Here is a 25,178-nt window from a genome sequence, read left to right as displayed (position 1 = left end):
GGGGGATTATGTAGGTAGTCATCACAACCATTAATAAAATCTGCTGAGTGTGGTTAGTCACTCAGAAAAGCCTGTATGCCTTCTTGGTGATAGGTCTGGCAGCAGGACAAATCCCCTCAGGCCAGTGGAGCACTTATTACTTTGCAGACTACATTAGTAGCTCTGGTAAAGAAGGGACTCAGAAGCCTAGTGTTACAGACCCTCACATTCATTCCAAATAAGATGTTAAAAGGATCTTAGACAATAATCTGTTACTAATTTTATCTCGTTTTCTTCTCCTCCACCTCATTTCTCAACACCTTTACTCAACTAGTTGAAATCTCTGCTTTAATTCAATAATGTATTTCCTTCCAATATATTGTAGTAAGTAGATTCTGGACTATAAAGATTTTGGAGACCTGAGTAGAGGTGAAAATAGAAGAAAGCAAGGCTGTGATCATCACTCATGAGGCTTATTATATTGTGGGAAAGGGGAGAATGGTATATACAAAGGGAAAAGTTTTGGATCCCCAGGATTAGTGACAGGATTAGTGACAAGAACCACTTCACAGGCTTTGTGGTCCAGTTGGAGAAACAGAGGGATACAGTTAAATGTTAGAGTTAAGAGCTTGTAATCACCCAGAATGTGGCTCCCAGAATTCTTCCTGATCTTTTCCGTTGTTCCCATGTGTCTTATTGTGCCACATTCTTCCAGTTTTACACTGGGACTATTGAAGGTGCCATTGATAAAAAAGAAAAGTAGTTACTTTCTACACTCACTGTGTTATTCATTGTCTGTCCATTGAGGGCCTGCTGGGTGTCAGATGTAGTCCTCAGCTAATGGGAGAGGAAGGGAAGATGGAAAGTGCAGCTTCATGGTGGCCAACAAGGAGGACGCAATATCCTGCCTGTTGGGGTGGTGCCTTATTAATATTCATTACTCCAGGCTTAACATTCTATGAGTCAATGGATTAAGTAAAATTTTTTAAAACATGAATTCTCAATATGATGGGAAGGATACATAAGAATAATGAATGCCCTCATAGCTCAAAGAGAGACACCACATTATTTTATTGTCCAGAGTAATAAAATTTGCCCTAAACCTTCAGTAAGCAAATGGCTCTCTGAGAGAGGTGGTGGGAGCAGCCAGTGGTTTCAAGAAGAATAGATTTGCTGGAATTCACTAATGAAGACATGAAAATGTCAAAACTCAATCGAAGCCTTAAAACATATCCAAGGGCATAGATTTGGAAAAGCGCCTTCTTTAAGAAAATGCCATAGTATATGTATTGCATAGAACTGATCATTATTAGAATATGAAAAATGGCTCCCAGTTATAAATTCAAGGGTGACTACTCATAATAGCCACAGAGGGCCCTGTACATGCTGCCAATTGGCCAAATCTTTCTGTAGAAATTTTATGAAGAATTAGCATAAAGGAGGAATAGGTGCCCTCACTGTTGCTCTTAGAACTAAAAAGTCAGAGTTATTGTTAATGAAGGTCATCTAGCTAAGCTACCCATTTGAAAAGCAGATGTCCAAAAGACATTCAAATGGTAAAGTATCCAGAATGCCACCAGTCCACATGACTAACAGAAGTGCATTAGAGCAACCCCTTTGGGGAGATGGATAATTCAATGAGTGGGTAATTCTCCTATAAGGTCAGAAAGTGGTATCTTTTCCACTGGGTGGTGTGACATGTTGCTATGCCACAAAGTAAGGCTTGATGAGTGGCGGGGGTGGGGTAAGTAAAATTCAGCCCCATCTGTCTCTGTGGGTGGGGACTTTGGTGCAGTGACCATTCAGCACAGATATATGTGGAAGAACTGGAGGCCAAACAAGACACTAGTTTATGTATCTAAATTCCAGGCGGAGAATCAGATTCATGCAGGAAGTGACTGCAACTGTGGAACCCTGTTAAGGTTTGATGGGACAATGACCGGCAGTAATTACTGGGCCCTAATTCCTTAGAACATCAACCTGAATAATTTCTTCCTTTCTGCTGGTCACTGAAGATCTCCAACGTTCCTGGCAGTAACTTTTCCTGGCCTGGCCAACCTCAGTTAGCCTCCTTGAAGGTTCAGAGGAGCATAGCAAGGAGGACAGAGAGAAAGAAGCTCCTGGGTACCTCTCTATGAATTCAGAAAAGATTAAACCACTCTTAGCTAACTTACTTCTCTGTTCAAGCTCTGGGCATTCTTGTCAATAAAAATGTTTATACAATTAATTGTTAAGGCCCCTTCCAACTCCAAAGTCTGAGCTAAGCAAAGACACACTTTCTTTGATTGCTTAGTTATATGACAACTTTCAGATAAAATATAAACTGCCCAGAGAAACATTGGCATATTTGTTAACAGTATTTTCTTAAATTGAGAAATATGACAAAAAGATATTTTGTTGTCATATTTCTTAAAGTAAACTCTCATTTACTCTATAAATACAATTTCTATCTTTGCTTTAGTTTATAGGAATCCAAGCTAAAAAAAAAAGGCATCTATTATTTGATTTCCAGTCAGTCCTCAGAAGAGCCCACAGTTAACACAGCATGTATAAACATTTCTGTAGATTTTGGGGAGGTAATGTTCATGCTTGCCAAAAGTTGAGTGAGTGGCGAGGACTTAATCTATGAGTCATGTTAGAATGATCTGAAGTAATAAGTACTAGTTATAGGATTGCAAAATCATTCTTTCAAAGTAGTTATTTAAGAAAATAAAGAGCTCTTGACATATCAGAATTCAGCAAAACATACATTTTAAAATTTCAGATAAACCATAGGTGATTGAAGTGAGTTAGGGCCCATTTGGGGGTGAAGGACTTCCCAAAAGACAAGTTTCTGATACCATTAATATGAAAATATATTTTCTCTCATCTTAGAAAGTGTAGTTCACTATGCACTTAAAATCCACAAGGCTTAAAAAATCTTGCCCAGTGAGCACACTTTCAGAGTAATACACTGAATTTCTGAGTTCCAATTGGTATTTGTCTAAACAAAGTTGTGGGGTGATAAAGATAGTCCAGAAATATATTACAAATATTTCATCCTGTTTAAGGGCATTAGCATATATTTTTCAGAAAAGTCAGAAAATCTAGATGAATTTACGTCAAATATAATAAATTATTTATTTGAGATTCTTATTCCCTAGGCCTAATTTTGAATAAATGACTATAGTATGCCTAGTGGGGCCTGGAAAATGTCTCTCTAAGCAACCATGTTGAATTAATTATACTCTTCCAGCCATAAAAAATTAAGGAAAAAGAGACACTAAAGCAAGGGTATTAAAAGAGAATACATTTACCTCAAAATACTTAAACGATGCTTGTAGTTTCAAGCAGCATTTCTTGGAAAACTGAAACTAAAAATATAACTTAATATGAGGGTAATATAATGCTAGTTATATGTGCAGATAAACCAGTCATCAAATATTGAGAGGCTCCAATATTTGATCTTCAAATATTCACAGATTTGAAAGTTGAGGATTTAGCTTTGGGCCCCATAGACTGGCACTCTGTTCAGAAGCGCTTCCCTCCTTTGTCTGCTTTCTCATCCCATCTTGAGCTGCTTTTCCATCCAAGTGTCTCTCCCATTTCCACAGTCCCTGGCCGTGCTTACTATCAGATGCTCCTGCTCATAGTCCTTGGTTGTGATGGCTCTTCTCTGATAATCGTATGCAAGGAATCTAGAAGGAAAAAGAAAAAAGATTGGATTTGAATTTGATGCAGCTGGAAACCATCATTCTCAGCAAACTATCGCAAGAACAGAAAACCAAATACTGCATGTTCTCACTCATAGGTGGGAACTGAACAATGAGATCACTTGAATTTCCAAAATCTTCTTATGTTGGATGGCCTTAAGGGAGCTGTAGGTTACCAAAAATCTGTGTTTATCTTACTTGGTGTCTTGTAAGGTTCTCTGATTTGAAGAAAAAGTACCAAGGCTTCAGAGAAGACTTTCCTGATCACCCCATCTCAAATAGAATTCCTTTCCCCGTACGGTCAGGGTCCTAGGTCCCAAAATTCAGAAAGAGAGTTGAGTTGAAAATGCTGAGACCCACCCCCCTATCCACTGACCTTGCAGGGAGGAAGTGGGTCGGGAAAACCAGCAAGCTGCCTCTTCACCCCAATCTCCTGCCTAGGACGGTCCCATTGGCAGAGCTCAAACTGGAAAAAGAGTGTGGAAAATAATTGAGAGTGATCTGGATGAGACAGAGAAGATCTCTTCACACCTGCTCTGCTGTCTGCCTCTTTACTATGTTTTATTTTCCTTAGAAACTCTGACATTATTCAATGCTAAATTTTGTTTATTTGTTGATTATTTTCACGGGGGGAAGTAAGATTTATGAAAACAGAGACTTACTTTGGATTCTCTCTAGTTGTATAGAAAACTGCTTGGCACATAGTGTATACTCATTAAGTATTTGTGAAGAGAAGGGAAGAAGGAATAAAAAAAAAAAAAGCGAGGCAATGAAGGAAGAAAATATGAAAATTTTATGTATGTAGACTATCAGGAAGAACTATATTTTCCTCTGTGGTATGTGAGATGATTTTAAGTGATATCTGGGTAACTTCATTTTATTTACTTATTTTGTATGTATTTTAATGGTGATTAGGTGACATTCTTATAATGGAACTTGATTAATTATTTAATACAAAAATTCAGCTGGGTATGGTGGCTCACACCTGTAATCCTAACAGTTTGGGAGGCCAAGGCAGGAGGATTGCTTGAGGCCAAGAGTTAGAAAGCAGCCTGGGCAACAAAGTGAGACCTCCTCTCTACCAAAAAAAAAAAAAAAAAGTAGATGAATGTGGTGGTGGTGCACACTTTTAGTGCTATCTACTCAAGAGATTGACGCAGGAGGATGGCTTGAGTGCTGGTATTCAAGACTGTAGCAAGTCATGACTGCACACTGCACTCCAGCCTGGGTGACAGAATGAGACCCTGTTTCTTAAAAGAAAAATTAATTTTCAAGAAAATATTAGTTACATATTATTAAGGGTAAGACAATGCTGGATAAATACATGAAGTTTGAGAAAAGGGAAAGGGAAATGTTCTCCATAACTTTTATGTTTTTATAAACAACAGTAACACACATAACCCTTTTTACCTCTCTAGTGTTTACTGCTGTTCAAATATGTTTCACTCCCACCATGCAATCACATAACAATAATAATTACCAGAGAGTTTAAGAGGCATTTCTCAGGGTCTTGGATCAAGTTGGTGACAGATTTAGGAACATAGCTCAGATGTTCTGTTGGGAGAATAGTTCTCTCATGTCTTGTTGAGCATGAAGCTCCCCAGGCAGATGAGTAGTGACTCTGTCCTGGGCCATTTTCATAGGCTGGGGTGGTCAACACACAAACTCCACAGCTAGGTGGCTCTGGCTCAGTGGCAGGTCCACCAGTCAGACTGGTGACCCTGCGTAAGTTACTGTTCCTCTCTGTGCCTTGGTTTCTTTATCTGTAATATGATATAATAATCCCTTTCCCATTGGGTCATTGCAAGGACTAAATGAAATAACATAAGCACCTAGAAAAGTATCTGGAACATAGTATGTATGTTGGTTTTGTAGGGTGGGGATATTTCTAATCAGCCAGAATCACAGCCTCCTCTTTTCTATTCTTGAATTCTCCCAGCCTTATGTGCAGAACAAGACTCCAACAGCATACCCTCTATCAGGTTGGGGTGCCCAGCATTGATTTGTAGCTACTGGATTACTTGGTAAGAGACAAATGTATTATAATAATTAAATTGAGTGAGTGGACATTTCATAGATGTGTGTGGGAAAAGACAAGAGAATCTATGAAAATGATGCAAAATGTGCATGTTATGACTACCAGCTTTGGGATAATGCAAAAAAAAAAAAAATCTGTATAGATGTGAGGCAAGAAGTAACTATATTAATACTAATGGGGTCTGCATTTTTACTTTTTCCACTGGAGACATGCACTTGAATTTATTAGCAATAAGGATTACTCCCCCATCTGCCATGCACCTGGTGTATGCTGAGCTTGCCTGTACCTCGTGTTGTATTACATGCAGTTAAGTCATTTGTATAAATTCGTATTTTGTTCTTCTCCACCTTCAGTCAACCTTTAGATCAAGATACTGAATAAAGTCAATTAGCAAGCACAAAGTTGCCCAGGTTTGGAATTTATGCCATGACTGGGATGGGGTAAATGGATGGAATTTCTATACAGTTTTTAGCTAGTTCTTTTAGACTGAGAAAGGAAGTAGGGATTTTTAGTTGACAGACAGGCCTCTCTGCATAACTCCATGTTACAAAGGTAGCCTCAGACTTCATCTTAATTCAAGGGGATGCTGGATTCAGAATGAGTGATGGCATCACTTCTGTTAAAAAGGAAAAAAAAAAAAATCATAGGTAAAAAAGCAAGCAAACAAACAGAAGGTCACAATGTCAATCAGGTTGTCCCAAAAGAAAGTGATCTTAAGTCTTTTGGTGAGACAATGCTAAGTATGAGATCTCTTGAAATTATTAGACAGCAGCACAGTGCTGTCTTCACAGAAAGGCAGTATCAGAGTTGTTGAGGGTCTGGACGCCAGCTATCATTCCTTTTGGAAAGAATTCAGAGAAAAAAAGGGCCCTCATGACATCTTAAGATTACAGATAATGTCTTTCTTTTATTGATGTTATCTTGGCCCTTGTAAAAGATTCTGCTCTGTTTCTTTTTTTTTTTTTTTTTTTTTTTTTTTTTTTTTAAGTTGGGCACTTGTGGTATAAAGGTGAAATACACAAAATTTAATCAGCTGATTATCTTACACATTTTATAGCAATGTTTTCAAACCTAAATGGTGAAAAGCATCTTCATTTATCAGAATTAGTTTTGAACTCAGCTACTGCAGGGTTTTTTAAAAATGACCCTAATAAGACTTGAGCTTTCAGACATTCCCAGGTATGGAGATGGGGCAGGTTAGCAAAATACCAACCCAGAGGACCAGCCTAGACTTTGGCCTGGATTGGGTTAGGGGAGTCAGAGATTTTTGAGCAAATATGACCTAGAACATGCTGAAAATCAGCACCAGAGTTGCCAAGCCAAATACAATGGAGGACTGATTGGCTGGACATGAGGAGTTGGAGAGATTCAGGACTAAGAAGAAAATTAAGTAGTTAAGAACTTGATCATGAATAGAGTTTGAGTTTTCTCATCCTCTTAATGGAAATACTGATAGTCCGTATTTCACAGGGCTGTTGTGAAAATTAATTGGGATAATAAATACAAAGCTCTTAGCAAAATGCTTGTAACTTAATAATAGCAGCTCAGCTTTTGTTTTTATCATTATAACATTAATAATGATAATTATTAATCATTATGATTAAGGAACTGCAGAGGAGGAAAACATCTTACAGTGATGAATTATCCCAAGAAGTCTTTTGTAACTTATTTAACAACCTTGCATATATCTCTAACCTTGAATGTCTGAGGGAGACGTGGACAAATGGCAGAAGGGTTTTTAAATATGTTATTTTCTATAGTAGCACAGGTGAACTGGGAGTAAAGAAGCAGATATGATGACAGATGAAGAAATTTCAATGAGTCAGAACAATGCAGCCCTGAGAGCTCTTCCAATTTCATACTAGGGAAGGCCGGCATTTCTTACCTTATTTTGGTCATGTGCAATGCTTTCCGAAGGTCTCATTAAAAATGATGCTACTTGGCATATTCCACTTACCAAATGTAACCCAAGTTAAGCCTCAGATCTGGTCTTTTGTTTTGTCCATGAACAACAGACAGTGACTATTATTCTAAACAGGGCATCCACAGAATGACTTAAATAAACATATCACTGTCAAAAAGCAGAGCCTCTGGAAGCCAAGGACCCCAAGTTGAATCAAATCTTGATAATAATGTTTGTAGAGATATTCACTGAAGAGGCCTACTGTTACAGCCTGAATTATGTCCCCCAAAATTCATATGTGGACTCCAAATTCCTGCTACTGCAGAATATAACTATATTTGGAGATGAGGTCTGTAAAGAGGTAATTAGGCTAAAATAAGGCTAATAATTTGGGGCCTGGAGTCCTTCTAAAAAAAGAAAGAGATAGGCCAGGAACACACAGAGAGACCATGCAAGGACATAGGGAGATGGTGGCCCCCTGCAAGAAGAGAAGCCTCGGGAGAAAACAAAGCCACTGACACCTTGATCTTGGACTTCTAGTCTCCAGAATAGTAAGAAAATAATTTTCTATTGTTTAAGCTACCCAGTCTGTGTTGTTTTCTGATGGCAGCCCCATCAAACTCGTCTACCCACTTTTCTCTAGAAACGTCAGCCTGATCTTTTGCTTACTGTGCAACCAAAAGTTCAAGAAATATGAAGAGAGCGATTCAGACTCCACTTCTTTTTATTCAGGCTTTACAGTAACAAGCATGACAAAGCAATTGTGTTGTCCGTGGCTGGGACATGTTAAATGTTTGAGTGGTTCTCATGGCTAGATTCAGGCTGTGGTCACTGAAATACACGAGACCACAATGTAATTTCAACCCTTAGAAGTATGCTGAAGGAAAATGATAAGCTTGTGTGGAAAGATCATTAGTTTTCCTGTTACTCATGAAGAAATGCACGTACACACAAGTGTATGTATGTATAAGTGTGTATACATTCACATGCATACATGATTATATGTAGATGTCCACATCTTTAAAACAAAACCAAAACCAAAAAAATAAAAATAAAAAAATAAAAACCCTTACACAGGCCTTATTTACTGCAACATCCAGAAATCATAAAGAATTGTTATATACCAGAAACAAGAAGTACGAGAAGATCATTGTGAATACCTACAACCACTCTCTTCAGATCTTTTCTCTCTCTCTTTTCACTGAGCTAGTGACGTCATACATTGGGGCCACTACTGGCAGATCTCCTAAAGGCCTCAGATTCTTCTTACAACTGCAATTATATTCTTCTAAAGCCTCAGGATTGATTTGAAGCCACCATAGCCACAAAGTCTTTCTTAAAACCTAACATTAAGAAAAAAATAAGTTAGTGAGACTAGGAATTACAATAGTGCTTCTGTCTTCCTGGAAAATCCACCTAGTGGCTTGCAAAGCTGGCATTTATCTCTCTTCCAGTCACCAGTGTGGTCATGACTGGGTCTCTGTGCCCTAGGCTGGCAGAGAGCTGCTGGCCGTGCAATAGTCACTATCTATAGGGAGAGAAATTGTTTGAGTAACACTAAGTCAAGGGGCTCTCAATCCACAGAGTCTGGCTGGAAGTGCAGCTGGACCCTGAAAAGAGCATGGCACTTCATCATATGTTTCATTGCTATTAATGTGGTGAAAAACATAGTCAGCTCCTCTCTTAAATCACAAAAATCACAGGCAGCAACAGTTAATAGGGAATCCACATGTCAACTCATCCAGGCTAAGGGAAGTCAGAAACAGCTCCACTTCTAAATTAGGTGAGAGTGAGGTTGGTCTGAATGGCGTACAAGCACTCCTTTCTTCTAATTCGACCACTGCCTGCCTGCCCTGCTTCTCTCATTAACATGGGTTTGCAATTAAGACTTGGCACACTCGAGACCCAAGTGATCCTTCAGGCCTGAAATGTGCCTGTGGCTTTTCCTTCCTTTGTTGAATGCTGCTGCCCATTTGAAAAATACAGAAATAAAGCCGTCCATTTAAGCACATTAAATCATAAAATGATGAGGACATAGACACTAACTATTCCTGTATCCCAATAGCAAACCACCAGAGGGACATATTCCTATCAGAGACGCTCTTTCTAAAGGTGTCCACCTTTGAAAATATTTTACACTCTCGTAAAATGCATTAAATTTCATTAAGTCTAAATGAAGTTTATTTTCCTTGTATGTGTTTTCATCTATATTTTAATGCAATGTGATTGTTATTGATGGACACATCTCAGTCCTATTTGAGAGTGAGCAAACAATGCAGCTTATCGAGCAGACTGTCGACAGTTTCCATTTACACACTGAAGGCATCTGAACAAGAAAGCCATCCGGAAGATATTTATGAACATAAGGCTCGCAGCTGAGATGTCCATGCACAGCAGATCTATGAAGGGAGAAATTAAAAGCGATAAGTAAGTGTCTGGTGTGGCTGAAATAAATGCAAAAATGTATAAAGAACATAAAAAGGTAGAGAAAGAACAGGGAAGGGCAAATTAGACAGAATCTGAATTATGGCAGATATGTCAGCAATCATATTTTATCAAGAGTTTTGCTTCCATGGAGTTCAAGCTGAATGTTTGATCAGTTATTTAACAAATTAGCTGCACCTACTAATTGCCCCACACTCAGGATATAATAATATAGTGTCTTAAGATTTCACTGTCTATCTGGGGAGTGAGACTTTGACTTTACTTTTTCTCAAAACTCTGTAGAGATGTGAAGAAAAGTTCTCTGGGAAAAAGTGAACCCTGTTGAGCTTGGGGATGGCATTCAGGTGGTGGAAATATTGGAGAAAGGCGTCTCAAGTGGTACAGCAAGATTTTAAGGAAAGAAGGGTTTAAAAATGAGGATGGATTTGTGTAGGACAGGGTGGGGAGGTGGATCTGTGGGGCAGAAAAATTAGGAGGCCAGAATGGCACATGTAATGGCAGGGAGACCACAAAAAGTCTTGGGATGGTGTAAAAGTCCAGATGACAGAGCACAGATAACATACACTGAAAGTGGACATGAAGCCCAGGATGGGGAACTGGGCTGGTTCAAGCCAAGGCACTTGCGCTACATGTTATAGCCATGGGGAGCTCACTGAAGTTTTTAGTAGACATAATAAGCTTTGTTTTCCTGGAAGATGATCGTGGTGTGGAGGATGGACTAAGGCAGGCGCGGGGCACTGAAAGGAAGATTTTACAATTAGTTTCAATCAGCTTAACACCATTTCCCTTTACTTCCTCAAGGGATGAGTCCACAAGGTCTGCAGCTACACTCTAACCCCTTTGGGAATCGTGTCAGGTTTCTGCTTTCTGTTTTGATCCTGCCTGCTGTCTCTGGCTCCTGCTTCACTGCTTTTGCCTGTGTTGTTTCTCTCTGTCCTAAGGGCATTAGCACCACAAATAGAGAGGAAAGAAAGATTTTGAAAGCCATTTTTCTAAAACAGCCAACAAATGAGTGGATTATTAGCTTGATCCACTCAGCTCACACTGACCAACATTTGAAGACTTTTGGTAACTTGTCTTTATTTTAAAATTTCTTCTCATCCAAACCCAAGCTCCTGGAATTTTCATTTGGGTCTGATGTTATGGACACTTCTCTCATCTGGGAGTGTTCAGATAGCTAGGTTCAGTCCACCAGATTCAAGAATTCAAGAATTCTTTATCCAGCCAACTTTCTCCCTTAGGGTTTGTGTAATGATAATGTTAATGTGCCCTTCATCTAAAGTGGTCGTTAAAGTATAAAAGGAACAAATACTATTGCTCAAAGCTACAATGAATACCTACTTAGGTACTATTCCAAATACGTGGCATGAATTAATTTATTAATTTATTTAATCCCATAGTATGGATACTTCTCACATATTATCTCTTTTAATTCTTATAAAACAATGACAGACTGGATTAAGAAAATGTGACACATAAACACCATGGAATATTATGCAGCCATAAAAAAGGATGAGTTCGTGTCCTTTGTAGGGACATGGATACAGCTGGAAACCATCAGTCTCAGCAAACTATCGCAAGAACAGAAAATCAAATACCGCATGTTCTCACTCATAGGTGGGAATTGAACAATGAGTACACTTGGGCACAGGGCAGGGGACATCACACACTGGGGCCTGTCGTGGGGTGGGGGGAAGGATAGCATTAGGAGAAATACCTAATGTAAATGACGAGTTAATGGGTGCAGCAAACCAACATGGCACATGTATACGTATGTAACAAACCTGCACGTTGTGTACATGCACCCTAGAACTTAAAGTATAATAATAATAATAAACAGCCTATAGTAAGTGTTATTATTCCCATTTTATAGATTCGGAAAATGAAGTCCTTTGCAATTCCAATTAGATGAGGAAGATCTGTTAGCCTGGGCACCTTGTCTATGCTCCTCAAAGCACTCTACTGGGGCAGTACATGTCTATTAGAATCATAGATACAAAACTTCTAGATTTTCAGAATGACAGGAATTTTATAGGTAATTTTTTTCATCTACATAGGCAAAGCTGACATATATGTTCTGGGCCTAAGATGCATTGATACGTTTAGCCATTTATTTGCTCACCATCATTAAATACGCTCTGCCTGTATTGTCATCCTTCTAGTCTCAGTTTCAATAGTTTCAGTGATAGAGAATTCACTACTTCCTGAAGCAGCCTGTTCTGTTGTATTTTTAGGTTGTGATATATGTCATATTGTGCAAAAAATCTATTTTCCTCCAACTTCTTGTCACTGGTAATAATTTTAGCTCATGAGACCATCTAGGACAAGTTTCATCCTCCTTCCACATGACTGTCACTATTTGAAGTACATTTTTTTGGTAAATATCTAATCCTCTCTCCCAAATCTTCTCTTTCTTGTGTATTTATTCTTAGTTCTTTATGTGGCCCAGTCTCAGCATCTCAATGAGGTGTCCTCAGGTTGTTCATATCTGGACATACTCAACTTCATCTTCATGAGTCTTTAAATGCAATGCTCAACATTGTATACAGGTCTCCAAGACTGATCTGCTCCGAGAAGGGCAGAAAGGAGTTATCCACTACTTCTCCCTTGCCATTTATTAAGACTCCTATTAATCCAATTGTGTGATTAGTGTCTGAATCTTTAGCAAGACAGCAAGAAGGGCAAAGACCATAAAAGTGAAAAGATCATGAAGTAGTTTTGTTTTCAGTAGTATCCCTAGCAGAGTGCCCAGCAGGGGTCCATGTGCAATAAATGTTTGTTGAATGAATGCATGACAAACTGACTGAATGAGTACACTGTTATTAAAATCTTAAACAAGAGCATATTGGTTTTTCTAAATAGCATGAAACTAGAAGTAACTTTGGAAACTAGCCCAATTCGTTCAATCCATAGAAGAGAAAACAAAGACAAGAGAAGTCAACGATTTGCTTAAAGTCACACAGCAGAGCTAAGACTAGATCTCAGGCTCATTGATACCCATTTCAGAGCTGGTAACTGGAAAGGTAATTCCAAGTGTCTGTGGGGTATGGAGGTGGTGGCTGTGGCCCTCAGACACCCATATAATAACCTTTGAAGGCTAGATGTCCTGGATTCTTCGGGGGCCCTGGCCAAAATACAGGAAGTAGCTTTGTAGCCAGGCATCACTTCTAAGTCAGGAGCTAGCCCAGTTGGACAGGGCTCCATTCAAGGCAGATATGGACTCTGCATAAACTCACTGTTGTGTACTCAGGGCTTTTCCAGGACCCACATAAAGCTCAAATATTGATTCAGCATCTCTCCTCTAAGATCTCCTAAGCTGCACTGGGAAAGGACTGACAAATAAGAAACAGCCGAGGATATACCCAGAGAATTATTCCAGGGGAATGAAATGAAGTGTTGGCAGTACAATAAAATAAATTCTGTTTTTGTTCTGCTCAAGCTCACTGAGAGGAAGGAAGGAAGCTGAGGCCATTACCATTCTTAGAAAACAAAGCAAAAATGGATGTCAGTTGCTGCTTTCTCCTGTATGTGTTGTTCATAGATGTGTCTGGCCTGATCACGGGAGAATTATGGCTCTCATAACATAAACAGCATTGATCCATATCCTCCCTCTGAGACTATGAGGGAGATTCTGCAACAGTATTTTATGGCTTGAAACAATGTATAATATAAGCCCCTAATCAGATGGTAATGGACAGATCTACTCTGTCACTCTGTGCTATAGTCATGCCAGTAACAACACGAATAATGCTTACCACTGTTAAACTCTGTGGCTATGCATTATTTTATTCATGCCTCACAATAGGTATTATCCCCATTTTATAGGTGAGGGAATAGAGAGTGCCAGTTTTGAAATTGGATCTGCCTAATGCTAACTCCAGTGTTCTGGCATAACCCTGTGCTTAGTGCCTGCATAATGAGTTAGGAAAACTAATGCTGATCTGGGTGTGCTTCCCCTTCTAATTCAGGAAGAAACATTGTAGCCTTTTTCCCTCAGATGTTCTCACAATCCACTCTTCACTTTACCCTGATTGTACTCACATTCTGGAATTCATGTAGGGTTCCATTCCTCTTCCGAGTTCTTGCTGACCTCTCCCACCCATCTGAGTTTGCACAGCAACTCTTTCATCTCTCTAATATTATATTAGTTGTATTAATTATGTTTGCTTAAAATCCTTTTTTCTCCCTCTACTAGACTAGGAGCCCGTTGAGGTCAAAGCCACTAGTGTCTAGTATAAGTAGGTGTTCCATATGGGTATAATATATTAAGTGAAAGACAGGCTATGGGACACATGATAATTAATAGCACCAGATTTTCTAATCACAAGGTGTGGGAACATTAAATTTCTTTAGGGATGAAGGTTTTGTTTTCATTAGTGTCCATGGCACAGCATCTGGCATGAGTAAGCATGCAATAAATGTGAATGTAAGGGACTCAGAAAAATCCTACCAAAATAAAAAAAGAAAAAAAAAATCAAAACATAGAGAGGATAAAGTTTATTCAAGGTAGCATGCCATAGCAGAAAAGATTTTGAGTGCTGGAGTGAGAGAGATGTGGGTCCAAATCACAGTTTTGTCACTGCCTGATACTTGACATAGCAAGTTAAGTGTTGTCCTGAAACTTAGTTTCTTCATCTGACAACTGGCAATAATAATGTTGCTAACTTTACAGGACACTTGTGAGAATGATGTACAATACTCTGTGTCTTAGCATGATGCTCAGCATAAGGTTAGGACTAGCAAATGGAGGCTGTTATTATATAACTGCATCATCTTGTCATCAGGTATGTGAAGGCATTGCAATGTACCTTTCTTGAAAAAATGCTTCACCATTGAAATACGACCAGAAAGTTGTCAATCTGATAGTTAGGTGGAGGTGATTCAGCATTTACAATTCCAAATCCATAGTCTGCAAAATGTGGAACTCAGTTTTTTCAGGTTTAATTCTAGGCACATGTAAAATCCTTCACACGCACAATCAATCAATCACTTGAACATAAAGCATTTTATAATTTATATTTTATGGTAATTTTTATACTATTTTCTTTCTATACTGTGAGCTACTTAAAGCAGAAATGGTCTCTAATTTACCTTTTCTTGGACTTTATATGCAGAACAATTCCTGGCGTATTGTAGCTACTTTTTATTTTTTGCCCTATCTCAATTGTTCTTAAAAGTGTGTTTTTAATATAATTATGTTTAATGTATAGCTCTCATAAGAGACTGTGAGAATCAAAGAGAATTACGGCAGGAAAGAGACCTACCTGGCTATTGGCACTTATTTAATTGTATTACATTCAGATATTGGGACCTCTGAGACATAGCATTTTTTGGAACCATGGGACACTGGAAACAAACATTCAACTATTCGTTCCATACCTACCACCGCTCACACTGTGGGAAAAACTGTTCTAGGGAATGGGTCACATATGTGACTATAGGGAGTCCCACAGGCTGTGCCTTCACTCACCGTTATATCTCAATGTCGACCACAGTGTCTGCTACACAGCTAATGCTCAGTTAATTATTGGACCGGAATACCTTCTCTCACCAATATGGTGAAATAAAGAGTCATGGGAAAGAATACCAGAGAGCCTTTATTTGCCAGCTACAGGTAGACTTGTCACGTATCTTCTTCACTGGTGGCTTTCAGAGTTCAGCATCCATAAGGATCATCTGGAAAACTGGTTAAGGTGTGACTAGAGGTTGTAAGGACAGAGGAGACACATCTCCAGGTGCAGAGAGAAATTCTAATTTGGCAAGACAGCATGCATGCTCTTTCAAGGTAACTCAGAGAATGCTACAGAGCCTAGATATGTGTCCAACAGGCTTGTGGGTCACCTGGGGAGGCAACCTCAGGAATCCAGGCACGGGTAAGAACATCAAAGCAGCCTGTTAACATGGTGTGGGCCCTGATCATTGGCTTGGGTGCAAAGAAAGGAGTTGGGTCTCTGAGAGAGCCATTGACTAGAGCAAAGCAGGATTCCCGCCCTGAAGGCACTGGGTTGCCAAGAAAGGTAATAAAAACCCAGAACTAGCACTTGAGATGGAGATACGTGAGTTGTTTCTTTTACTTAATTACACAGACGCAACTCAAGCATCCCTCCACTGGAGCTTATTTCTGCATCTTGCATTGTACTCATCAGGCTGCATTGCAGTGATCTGTTTATATTTCTGTCTCGCTCACTAAATTGTGAGCAATATGAGGGCATGGACCATGTATTATCATTATGATTTGTTGTCTTCATGTCTCTAGTACTTAGCTCAGAGCCTGGCACTTGATATCTGTTCATTAAATGTTTACTAAATGATGGCATGAGCGAATGGATGGGTGGATTTGTGAATGATTTCTGTTCCTCTCCCCTGCCCATGTTGGGAGGAAGGTGTGTAAATGCCTGTGGCATGAAAGCAAGGCATTCCCAGGGGCAGGAGCAGGTCTAAACCTGCATGTGGGAATTAAGTGGTCCCAGCTGTGGGAAAAGGCAAGCCAAAGAGGATGAGAATAGCAGAGAAAAGCTTTGACTTTAGTCATTGATACCTAGGTGTGGCAGAATCTGTCATTCTAGTCTTTTTATTATCAGGACACTTTATCAGAAGGGTGAGGAAGGTGAAAAGGAGGGAGAAAAAAATGCATTTGTAGTATATTTTATGGAGTTACTTCATGCACATTTTCAAATGTAATCCTTATGAGATTCTTATAAAGTAGGTTTATTATTACTCTTTTTGAGATACAGAAATAGAATAATTTGCTCAATGTCACAGAGCCACTCCAGAGCAATCTAGAGCCTAAGGAACTTGCTAATAAGTGCTTACCTTAATTTGGGACCCTGGGGATAAAGGGAGAAGATTATGAATTCATTGGATGCCTGGGAAGAGGGGTCTGGACTCATGTTTTACTTCAGTATCCTTGACAGACATAAGAGGATCACCAAGACAAGGAAAATCTTTTGGGAGTTTTCATCAATATCCACAGTGTTTCTCACAGATAATTCTAGTTATTTTCCATGGTTTCTGTGGTTTTATTATATTGATTACTCTAATCATATGCCATAGGCAAAATAGTATTCATCCAGTTAATTATCAGCATTTTGATTTGACATCAGGGAGATGAGACTAATAAAAAATACTTTCACATTTCAGCTTTGTTGAGTGACTAGAGCTGTGTTAATATTTTCCATGGATTTTCTTAATTCTCCTCACATGACTTCTAGTAAGTAGACATTATTATCACCTCCGATTGACAGATGAAGAAAAGAAGGCTTACAAGGTTAATTAACTTAATTCTATCACTTTCCATTCTGACGTTGGATGATTCTCTCTGATTTCAGCACCCATATTATTTTTACTGTAGCATCCATGTACCAGGGGTTTGTGTTCCATCTGAGGAGGCAGAGTGTAAATATATAATTAAATGCGATGACTGATAAAAGTGCTTTCATAAAATGTACAAAGCTCTGTGGGCCTAATCTATTTTTAGTCAGCAAAGACAGCAGTGTGGAGGTGATCATCAAATTGATACTTAAACGAGAGGTCATTTTTAAAGAAACTTTTGGTCTTGTGTATTAAGCCAACTTTACATTTTAAATGAATAAACAAACAGTTGAGATGAAGGAATGTGCTCAGTGAATGCACCTTCCTTTAGCTCCAGGGCTCATCACTTCCCAGGCTTCTTTGGGACTTGCCTTCTTTGCTTTCAACCCTCTACTACTGACTGCTACACCTGGGTTCAGTTTCATGTTAAACTGATGGTCCATCTGTTCCCAATGAAAAGTGCAAATGTTCTGATGCAAATCTTGAATACAGACCTGTCACACAGTTAAGGCAAAGCTGTCAAACATCTCCTCTTTTGATGGCCAGAGTACATTTTAGAGCTGTGTTCAGGTCAGGGCCATGCTATAATCAAGAATATTTCAGGAAATTTCTTGCTGGTACCAGAGGAGATCATGCATAGACCTAAGCAATAAAAGGGCAATCATTACACATATGGGAGAAACATTCACCATCTAGAGTAGAATATTCTAATTGACTCTTCAGACAACATCATCTTGATAAGTTTCATTTCCTCTTCCTTTTCATTATATATTTTTACTAGTCTCTCTTCTTCCAATTTACTAAAATATGCTTTCAAAAACTCATTTTGGGTTTCTTTTATTTTTAATTATTTTTATTTTTTGTCTAATTATTGTTCCAAGCAGGGGTGCAATTGTCTGTATCCTGGGCTCCTTGAAAGCAGTCCATTGTGTTAGTGTCAGAGTTTTAGAGCCCTAGAGTCTGATTTGAATTACAGTTTCACAGTTTACCCCTGTGTACACTCTTTAATACTAGTTTCCCCATCTATAAAATGAATGATTATAGCATGAATTTAATTAAACTGGTATGACATCAAATGAAATCATACTTGCAGAGGACTGAGTCACATTCCTTGATCTCCAGAAAATGTTAACTTTTGTGACATTTTCCAGCAAGTTCTCGGCACATAGAAGATGCTTGAATGTGTTTGCTAAATGTTGAAATAAGACACAAATCATGGAGCCAAAGACTGTATTATTTAAGGACCCACAGTGACTGGTAAAGTTGAACTATAGCTTATTTCTTCCAAGCCAAGGACAGTTCTTTTCCCAGCAGGCCAATCTGTCATTCTTTTCTTTTTCTAAAAAATGTAATTTTCCCTCATTTTAATATTTGATAAGCAGTTTATGATCTTTTATTTCCTTCTATTTCTATTTACTTGTGTTCCTAAATACTTATTTTTTAAAATAATAGTTTCATAAAAAGCCATAAAATAGAGTATAATAATGTTGACCACCACTTAACACATAGTGGAAAACAGTAATCCAAAACAAAGTGAGAGAGGAAGGGGAATTGTATCTAAAGCTATGGGATGAACCTAAAGACAGAGCTGGAATTCTTGTCTTGACACTGGGCATCCCAGCAGGTAGGAATCTGCGCATGTGTACTGGGTGAAATCTGAGCTATTTCTGTGTTTTAGCTTTTATTGCCTTCTTTCTGATATTCATAGTAAGATACTCTAGCTTTAAGCTCCCCGCGGTCTATGTAGAGTTCCTAGAATTCTAGTAAGGCTTCCCTCCCTGGTCTTTCCAAATCCCCTGCTGAAGTTTTACATGCCTGAAGATCAAATACTAGGCAGTGTTGAGACAGTCCTTCAACTGAGAGGAGGTTTTGGTTGGCAGATGGATGTGAATCTGCATATTTAGTTTTATTCAGAGGAGCTTATGGGGTGAAAATGAAGCTGGAGCATAGCACCATAAGCCTGCATACCTTCCAGCTGTTCAGGCAAAAGATCAAGTTCGAGAGTAGCCTGAACCTGATGTTGGAGCCAGACACGTCCTTTCGGTAGACTGCAGATGGCCTGTAGTGTAGCCTGTCACATCAATCACTGCTTGAACATTACAAAATGATGGTCCGACCAAGGACGCTTTTATTTCCATACTCTATAACTACACTTCACCCTCCAGACTTCAACATGATCATCGATAATTAGAAGCTAGCAGGGTGGCATGGCAAATTCTGTAATTTGATTATATGTCCTGCCAACTGCAAAGTGGATTTCCCTAACTATAAGCCAAAGCCTAGCATGTTCACTATCACTGTCCAAGAAAGAGTCTCCAGTTACTGTGAGGAAGAACATGCTTTCCCTACTTTACATGACATGATGAGAAAATGCTATACAAGTGACTTATCCTCTGCTCTGCAGGATGTGTGAAGAAATGATTCAGAATCACAATATTGCCGCCTAATGTTAGAAAGCTGTTCTGACAGAATCTTCACAGGGCCATTGTTTCAAATATTTTGGTGAAACATGTTGGCTTTTGTATGCTTCTGAAACAAAACTACTTTTAAAAGCTGAAAAACACCAATCGTCTATACATCCTTCTATCCTGTGACCCATCTATGCAACAAAGATTTACTTTGGTCTATTATTTGCTGAAGAGTTTAGTAGACATCAATAGGCATACGAAGTTAAAGCATCATGGTCCCTAAAGTCAAAGAACTTAAAGCAGAAAAATATACAATCTTCAGTTTGGAAGAATAAGTAAAGCTGCTTTGGTCTAGCTATCTTTATAAGAAGCAGTCTGATAGGAAAAACTAGATTTGCAGAAAAATAACTATCTTAAAAATTTAAAGAATAGTAAGGTGTTAAGAAATGTGAAAATAGTGTTATGGAGTCTCAAGTTGTGGAAAGATACTGTCAGGGAAGGCTTCATGATGAAAGGGACATTTATTTGATTCTTAAGAAATGGTCCAGAGGGCTAAATGGTGGTCTCAAAAGATATGCCCATGTGCTAATCCCAGAACCTATGGATATTACCTTATATAGTTAAAGAGTAAATATTACCTTCCATGCCAAAAGATTTTGAGAGAAGAAAAGGTTTTGGGAGGAGTTTATCCTGGATTATCAGGGTAGGCCCTCTTAAATCCAGTGACAATGATCCTTATAAGAATAAGACAGGTCCGGGCGCGGTGGCTCAAGCCTGTAAATCCCACGCACTTTGGAGGCCGAGACCGGGCGGATCACGAGGTCAGCGGAGATCGAGACCCATCCTGGCTAACATGGTGAAACCCCGTCCTCCACTAAAAATACAAAAATAGCCGGGCGAGGTGGCCGGGCGCCTGTTAGTCCGCAGCTTACTCGGGAGGCTGAGGCAGGAGAAATGGCCGTAAACCTGGGAGGCGAGGCTTGCCAGTGAGCTGAGATTCCGGCCACTGCACCCAGCCCTGGGCGAACAGAGCCAGACTCCGGCTCAAAAAAAAAAAAAAAAAAAAATAAGACAGAAACAGATTTTATAGGTAGATAGGAGGAGGCAATGTGACCACAGAGGCAGAGATTGGAGAGGTGGGGACATTAGCCAAGGAATGTGGTCAGTCATTAGAACCTGGACGAGGGCTGGGAGTGGTGGCTCATGCCTGTAATCCCAGCACTTTGGGAGGCTGAGGTGGGCGGATCACCTGAGGTCAGGAGTTCAAGACTGCCTTGGCTAACACGGTGAAACCCCGTTTCTACTAGAAATACAAAAAAGTAGCTTGACATGGTGGCGAGCACTTGTAATCCCAGCTACTTGGGAGACTGAGGCAGGAGAATCGCTTGAACCCAGGAGGCAGAGGTTGCAGTGAGCCGAGATCACTTCATTTCACTCAGAGGGAGTGTAGCCCTGCCAATAACTTGGATGTCATAATTCTGGCCTCCAGAGCTATGATAAAATCAATGTCTGTGTTTTAAGCCATCCAGTTTGTGGTAATTCATTACAGTAGTCATGGGAAACTAATACTGATGGGTAGAGTTTTAATACATGCAGTGAAAGAAGAAGGGCAACTAGATGGAGAGAACAGTGTGAATAAATGCATAGGGAAAGAGCATGTTTAGGATCCAAGAAGTGGTCTGATGTGATTAGACCAATACTAAATGGTACTTGTTTCGAGTGCAAATAATAAAATCAAATATTAGTCAACATTGTCTATGTGCAGTACCTTGTGCCAGTTGCTCTTCATGTAGTTTCTCGTTTAATCCTCACGTCTATCCCATGAGGCAGGTATTTCCTTATCTCCATTTTACAGATAAAGAAACTGAGGCACAGAGAGGTTGAGTAACATGCACAAGGTTGCAGAGCTAGGAAGTGCTCTAGCTGGGATTCTGACCCTGTATGTCTGCCTGTGTTCCAAGGCTCTATGCATCTGTGCTACTTATTTATGAAAGGGTATTCTTCCTCTGCTCCCGCAGCACATCTGTCAGGGCCTTTGTCACAATATAGTATCATTTTATCCCATTTACCTTTTTCCTTTACCTGATTATAAGGCCAATGAGAAAAGAAGTTATGTATTTCTCAATTGTTGGCTATTTTCCAGGTCTAGTACATGGTGAATTATTGGTATATATTTGCTGAACTGACGGGAATTATAAAGCTCTATACCAGGACGTGGCCCAGAAAAAAAATTGCTGTGTAGCTCTTGATTTGAATGAGGTCGAAAGTTATTAGGTCTCTCTTCTACCACATCTGTATATCATGAGGATTTTCCCCTCTTCTAGAGTTAAAATTTCATCTCCTGTTGTGTAGATCTCCATAAATTAAGAACCCATTGCAATCATGCTCAAAGATACTTCTGAGACATTTGAAGGAAACCCAAAACACCATAGACAGCATAGGTGTTTTAGCTCCTGAAGGCTGATCTATAATAGGATTAAAAATAAAACAGTCTTTTTGCTTCAAAGCCAGGGTTTCCCAAGGAGTAGGTGTCCAGTTCTTATTACTTCTAGTTAAAACAGAATTACAGTTGTCACCTCCATACGGAATGCAGCTTTTGCTCTGGATGTTAGAGGGTGAAGCCTGTACTGGTACACACTGGTCGCTGAAGGGGGCCGGGGTCAGAAGGAGTGGCGGGGGAGGGCAAACTCTGCAGAGAGTGTTCCAGCTGCCTGATAGCAGAGTCATGTCTGACCACAGAGACAGCCAGCATGGTAAGAGAGCTGCAAACCACACAATAGGAGAGAAAGTGTGGAGAAGTTTGAAGTGAAGCATCTGTGAGAAAAGAAAAAGACAAGAGAGCACAAGGTGGAAAGGGACTTAGCATAAGGATTTGCATGGAGGGCTCCAAATTCCTAAAAGAAATGTTTGCATTACAGACTCACCAACCTGCTATAATATGTGTGCATGTGCATACGCACACTTGCGTAGTAGAACATAAAGCAGGAAAGAGAGTAAAGACAAGAAATTAATCAATTAAGTCAATGGGTCTGACTCTGGCTTATCTACTTTCATGCCCAGAACCTCTAATGTTTTCCTCTTTTTGAAAGAATTTCAAAATACCCATCTTTCAAATGTCTACATACTCTTATCTATATTTTGTTATTCTTCACTACATCTTTTTGTGTGTTCTTTCCTACCATTTTTTACTGCAGCCTGTCCCTGTGCAGAAATTGTGTGCTTCACTGAGTGAAACTCTTTCATGTTCCCAGAAAACAATCCCTGTTTTCCTATCTCTGCATCTTCACTCAGAGTCTCCTCAATGTGGATATGAATATGATATGATGTGAGTGGATATGACATGATATCCACCTTAATATCCACCTTGAGGAGACTCCGTGAGCAAAGCTGCAGAAGTAAGATCCTCCCAGAACTGTCCTCCCATGTTCAGTCTTTAAGGCCTAACATAAACTAACATCATTGACTTATTTCTCAAATTTACTTGACCAATGTTTGTTGAAAATTTTTTGTTTGTTTGTTTTTTATGCTACAGAAGACATATACCTTCTATTCACGTTATTTTTCTATTTGTTGTATTTACCCTAGCGGACCAACAGTGGCAGTTTTAGCTTTGTAAGTCCAGAGTGCTTTGTACACATGCCGGTCCCTGCAGATTTTTAAAGTAAATGATTCCATGGCTAGAGCCTATTTGTGTAGGAATGCTTTACCAGTGGAAACTAAACTCATAAAGTTTGCAGTTAGTTGAAATTTTTAACAGTTTACTTTAACTGGTAAAATTGACTAAGATTTATGTGCAATATGGGGTTATTACCCAGAAAATCCTTTCTATTTCAGGTCCTACTGCTAGTTCTCCAGTAAAGCTTCATCTCTCATCTGGCTTACTGCGACCGCTTCCTAGTGGCTTGTTGTCTTTGATCTGATTACCTTGAATCCATTCTCAAGCCAACCGTTACAGTGATACTTCTAAAACACAGATCTGACTGTGCCCGCCCCTTCTTAAAGCACACTGAAATCTTCCTTTTGCTCTTTGGATAGTGTATAAAACCTTCGCTCAGATGATCCTGCAGGGTATGCTCACAGCTCAACATTTTAGCCCCTTCATTTTTTCACCAGTCATCACCTACTGCTGTTCCTTCTGTCTGTTCCCCATCCAAACACCATGCACCATATTCCCCTGGGTAACTCTTATTTACCCTTTAGGTCTCTGAAGCTAGCCTGATCTGACTGTTTCCCTACGCTCTGCCAAGCTCTGGGTTTTTGTTGATATAGCATTCTGTAGATTCTCTATTGTAGCATGTATCACACCATTTTTGCCTGCTTATTTTTTACCTAAAACTCATTAAGTTTTAGGATTCACACAGACAAGGATTATGTCTGTCTTTTTCACCATTAACGCAAGGGTCTGAGATTGAGATGAAACTGATTGGAGAGTTGTTGAATTGAGTACATTGGAGTCTAAGTTGAAGAAAACTAACGGGAAGCTTATTTTATTTTTTAAAAGTCTTGAATAAGAATGACACTTTCTCATTTAATGTCACTAACCTGGCCACTTAGAGAAAATGGAGTGACCCTTCTGGAGTCTATTGTGTCTTCACCTAATTAAGAGAAAGAGGGAATGTCCAGCCAAAAGGAATGGCTAACCTATATCCTGGGACTACTCCTAGATCTTAACTGGTTTGCAAAAGCTGGAAGTTATGACCCTTGATAAAATTATAACCTATATATTTTTTAGTGTCTTTGATGTAATAGCCACTTATAGTATACATTTTTCTTACCCTCAGAACTACCCTACAAAGCAGTATTATTGTTATTCTTTTGTATGAGGAAGCTGAGCTCAGAGGTGAGTAACTTGCCCAAGGACTCCAGTGTTACCAAGCATAGAGTCAGTATTCAAACAGAGATGCTTCTGCTCTTTTGATTTCACTACATCATCTCTCTAAGTGCTTCCTCATACATGCAAACTGAGAATGGGGTAGAGACTGGGAAAATCTGGCTAAGCAAACTCAGAAATTTCTCCTAGTAACAGAATGTTGGAAAAATAAGTCTATTTATTTATATTTTACTTGCTCAAAAATAAATCAGCAGTTTTCATTTTGAGCCTGCTGTTTGGACAAGGATAAGGAATGCATAATTTTTTGAAAAGTTTTAAAGGCAAATGGAAGTCTTCTACTTCAAAATCTGTATTCACCAACACCTACTTAGCAACCAGCTCTGAAACCCCATGAAGGGCCCATTAGGACTGCAGGCAGTGCCGCTGCAAGTAGCTGCTCATTATGAACCACAGTGCCAAAGCATCATTAAGTGTCTGTGATATATTAAAATAAATCCTTGTCTTTCTGACCCATGATATATTTGGTCATCCAAGAAGACAGCTCCTGAGATACATCTCAACAAGCTGCAAG

Source organism: Rhinopithecus bieti, unplaced genomic scaffold (assembly GCF_001698545.2).
Source record: "Rhinopithecus bieti isolate Rb0 unplaced genomic scaffold, ASM169854v2 scaffold_32422, whole genome shotgun sequence".
Lineage (NCBI taxonomy): Eukaryota > Metazoa > Chordata > Mammalia > Primates > Cercopithecidae > Rhinopithecus > Rhinopithecus bieti.
This window is presented reverse-complemented; position numbering follows the sequence as displayed.